This window comes from Tiliqua scincoides, chromosome 1 (assembly GCF_035046505.1).
Source record: "Tiliqua scincoides isolate rTilSci1 chromosome 1, rTilSci1.hap2, whole genome shotgun sequence".
Lineage (NCBI taxonomy): Eukaryota > Metazoa > Chordata > Lepidosauria > Squamata > Scincidae > Tiliqua > Tiliqua scincoides.
The window spans coordinates 286,154,009-286,158,834 of record NC_089821.1 but is presented as its reverse complement, the minus strand read 5'-3'; the positions used below and the strand labels follow the sequence as shown (position 1 = coordinate 286,158,834).

The 4,826-nt window shown below is 46.6% G+C and overlaps 1 pseudogene; it reads right to left on the bottom strand.

Annotated features, from left to right (window-relative positions):
* Positions 1 to 355: 355 nt before the first annotated feature.
* Positions 356 to 472, bottom strand: LOC136637828 (5S ribosomal RNA; annotated as a pseudogene).
* Between the last annotated feature and the right edge of the window lie 4,354 nt (positions 473 to 4,826).

The following is a 4,826-nucleotide window of genomic DNA, read 5'->3' as shown; positions in this document are numbered from 1 at the left end:
GCCATTCCCTCCCCCCAGTGGGTTCCCATGACTGCAAATAATTCCTGCTGAAAGAAAAGCATCTTTAAAAGGCTATTAACATTAGAGCAGTGGTTCTCAAACTTTCTAACACCAGGACCCGCTTTTTAAAATGACCCTCTTTCAGGACCCACCTAGCTTTATGAGACTTTAAAAAAATGATCTAGAAAGAAATAATATTTTTATTTATGTATTTACAAGACATATTTTATTTATTTGTTTGCAGAAACTTTGATCCCTTTCTTGTAATGAAGCTACTCTAATGAATAGCCTCAAGGCTTGAGGGACTTAGTTATGTAATGGTTGGCAACCTTCAGTCTCGAAAGACTATGGTATAAGCCTACAGCACCCGGTATTCCCAGGCGGTCTCCCATCCAGGTACTAACCAGGCCTGACCCTGCTTAGCTTCCAAGATCAGACAAGATCAGGCATGTGCAGGGTAACAGTTGCTGTCACTTAGTTATGTGACCCAGCCTTTACCTCCCCCAATACCTATCATTGATGGGGGGGGGGGGAAACACCAGGAAAAAGATGCTCAAACATTTATCTACCTGTATTTACACATGCTTGCAAACTTCAGGAGCTCTGCTCTTTGCAGCAGTGGCGGACCTCACCAGCCCCATGCCTGGGAGCAAAGGACCACGATGGCCCCCCTGTGAACTGTTGTTACCCCCACATGCCAATACACCAGCCCCCTCCCCCGCTCACCTGAGGCTCACAGAGCTTCACACAACTGTAGGCTGACTCGGGGAAGCTTCCTAAGGCTTCTCTGACGCTATAAATTCTGCTTCTGGAAGAACGAAGCACAGTTTCCAACCCCATTCCACAGGGTCCAAAAGGCTCGTGCCCAGGACATTTGCCCCATGAATACAATAGGAGGTCCGCCACTGCTTTGCAGAGCAGTTAGCAACCATCTGATTTTGGAATAGCCACAGGGCTTGAGGCAACTAGTTATCTGATCACCAGTGTTTTCATTGGAGACTCTGCAGGGCCCACCAGTAACTGGGTCCCAACCCACCGTTTGAGAAATGGTGCCTTAGAGCAAAGCAACTCCCAGGACGCATCAGCTACATGGAACCATGTTCAAAAATGAAAGACTGAGTGCCCTGGCAAAATACTGAATGTGCCTATTCTCTGCAAAACCAATGTAGCTGGCTGTTATTTGAGAATTGAATGCTGGTCTAGATAAAACTCTGGTCCGATCCAACAGAAGAAAGAAAAGCCCTGCTTTTTGCCTATGGCAAGGGGTTCAAGCAGAAGGCTTTTTGTCTGGGAAGATACAGCTATAATTCAGTGATGGAGCGCATGCCGTGCATGGACGAGGTCCCAGAGTCAATCTCTGGCATCTCCCAGTAAGGCTGGGCCGGGCAAGATCCCCACCTGAAACCCTAGAGAGATGCTGTTGGATAGCACTGACCTAGATGGAACAGTGACCTGACTCAGTATAACAAGGCAGCTGTGTGGGGTGGGATTCAAAATTCAGAGAAGGACTGAACTCCTTGAATTGCCCCTCCTGGACTTCTAATGTAATTTGTCCTTTCTCACTCAATGCAGATTTGCTGTATGAAACCAACTCCAGCCTCCACCATCCTAGCCTCTGTACCCTCTGATTCCTGAAGTTGTCCACGATAACATGCAATGATTTTGGAAAACAGTCCTTGGGTAATGGGACACCATTGTTTTGACTGGTAGGTATATTTCCCATCATGTGTATGTGTGTACATATGTATTGGTTTACAGTGGGGAAAGCATTTGTTGCTTTTAGCACACTTATGAGTTTAAATAAAAACAAATATATCTGTATTGACTCCAGTTATTATGCTTGGTTTCATACAGCGTAAGTGGTTCAAATAAAAATAGATTGGCTAGAGTAAATGTGCATCAGTTCCAATAATAACAGAGGCAGCTTTGAGAAGCACAGGAGTTTCATTTAATGCACTTTGGATTGACAAAGGAAGGGAGAGAAACCAGGGTTTAGCAGAGCTTTTAGTCTACATTTTTCTGCCTAAATGCTTTTTGTGTTGCTGCTGCTGCTGCTGCGAGGTGAGAATGTTTGCCAGATTCACAAAACACTATTCAGAGCCTACCTGTACTAGGGGACAAAGTGTTCTTTTGCCAAGTCCAGCCAGGGAAAACTAAAAATACTGGGTGAGCATCAAAATAAGTTGAGACTTTGTGAAAGTGGCAGCAAGTATCCTCAGAATGCCAAACCAGACAGCTACGTAGTGCAGCAGAAAAACTTTTGTCTAGCGTGTTGCATGGCTTGGAGAATGCCTTTTTAGACCACTTTGCAGATTCACACTGTATCAGGCAACAATAGCCAAATGTAGGCAGTGCCATCACCCTAAGGGTGGGATAAGGACATACCACAATTCTCTGTTGCACCAATGCTAAAATTGATAGGCATAGACAGTGGCGAGAGAGAGACCTGCATAACATAAGAACATAAGAACAGCCCCACTGGATCAGGCCATAGGCCCATCTAGTCCAGCTTCCTGTATCTCACAGTGGCTCACCAAATGCCCCAGGGAGCACACCAGATATGAGAAGCACAGGAGTTTCATTTAATGCACTTTGGATTGACAAAGGAAGGGAGAGAAACCAGGGTTTAGCAGAGCTTTTAGTCTACATTTTTCTGTCTAAATACAGATTTAAGAGCCCAATCCTAACTAAACCCTGCCTCTGCCACCACAGAAGCAGATATGTCAACAAAACATGAGCTGCAGGGGAACACTCCCAGGGGCCTCCTTGAGGTAAGGAAACATTTGTATCTTACCTTGGGGCATGTCTGCACTGCCCCAATGGCTCTTCTAGAATCTGCACTAGTCATTTGGCTGGTGCAAATCTGAGGAGAGTAAGGGGGAGGATCCTAGAACATGCAGGTGCTACCAGGATCCACTCTCTCCCCATTCTGCCTCCCACCTGCTCCCCTCCCTGCCCAGACCCTTCCCCATTCCTTACCATTCCTTCCCCATTCTACCCACTGTTCGTCCACTACTCAACTTACCCGCACTTCCACTGGTGGATAGCAGAGGCAGTAGGCCTCTGAAACCATCACTGTGTGAGGCAGTGATTCTGGAATAAGAACATAAGAACAGCCCCACTGCTTTAGGCCATAGGCCCATCTAGTCCAGCTTCCTGTATCTCACAGCGGCCCAACAAATGCCCCAGGGAGCACACCAGATAACAAGAGACCTCATCCTGGTGCCCTCCCTTACATCTGGCATTCTGACATAGCCCATTTCTAAAATCAGGAGGTTGCGCATACACATCATGGCTTGTAACCCATAATTGATTTTTCCTCCAGAAACTTGTCCAATCCCCTTTTAAAGGTGTCCAGGCCAGACGCCATCACCACATCCTGTGGCAAGGAGTTCTACAGACCAACCACACGCTGAGTAAAGAAATATTTTCTTTTGTCTGTTCTAACTCTCCCAACACTCAATTTTAGTGGATGTCATCTGGTTCTGGTGTTATGTGAGAGTGTAAAGAGCATCTCTCTATCCACTCTGTCCATCCCCTGCATAATTTTGTATGTCTCAATCATGTCCCCCCTCAGGTGCCTCTTTTCTAGGCTGAAGAGGCCCAAACGCTGTAGCCATTCCTCGTAAGGAAGTGCCCCAGCCCAGTAATCATCTTAGTCGCTCTCATTTGCACCTTTTCCATTTCCACTATGTCTTTTTTGAGATGCGGCGACCAGAACTGGACACAATACTCCACAATATACAATACAGAACTGGAATGGTTGTTGGTAAACAGTACTTCCAGTTTTCTGACATCGGTTTTCTGACGAAACAGGCGGAAGCCTCAGAAGGCTTTTGGCTCAGAAACTAGGAATGCCTGTTTCACCTATTCACAGAACGGCTGCAGGGGGTGGGTGGAGATGGCATGGTGGTGCCGCCCCCACAAGGCCCATAGTCATGGTGCCTGGGGCTTTTGCCCCTTGCCCCCCCCCAGGACGTCCACTGCACTTCATGCTTAATGACATCACTTCCGGCCCTCAGTAGGCACCATGAATGCTATTCGGCCTACAATATGAAATGAGTTTGACACTCCTGCAAAAACATCTGCATTATCCGGCTCAGGTTCACAGTCAAGGAATGTATCTTCCTTTACAGAGCAGCTTTGCCGGGTCTACTAGCTTCAAGGGCTTGAGGTCAGAGGAGCTGCTGTCAGAGGTCTCAAGGGCCAGGGTCACAACACCACTTGGCTGGAATCACTGACGGTATATACTGCAATAATGTAGTGAACCTTCTAGGAAACAGGAGCAAAGAAGCTTTTTTTTTTTTTTGTCTAATGGAAATGCTTTTGATTGTTTCTCAAGCTAAATTTCTGCTGTTCTGAAGACACACAGCAGAAGGAAGAGCATGGCTTTGCCATCTGAATGCAGTGCACCAGCATTAACTGACTCCTACCTGACAGCACAAATAAGATAATGTTGAAGGGGAACTAGAAATTTGGCCCTAGTCTGTCTCTAGCATGGAATCCTGGGGTGAGAAAGCGGGTCTAATTTCTCCAATCCACCAAAATCCCTAGAAGCCTCCAGTTTGTGGCCATCTGTCTGTCCCTCCTGGGACCATCTGTTCACAGTAAGCATAATTTGCAGGACATGGTGTTCACTGCGACTGGCAGATTGAAGCATGCTAAGAGCTGTGAGAAAGCAACAAGCAGCCTAAAAATGTGGAGTGTCTATTTTAAGCGTGTGAAGCATGTGTGCCTCCTTTGCTTCCCTGTACATGACAATGGAAGGCATTCAGAGGCACGGCACCAAAATAGAACAACAAAATCTGTGTCTTGCAGCCATGCGT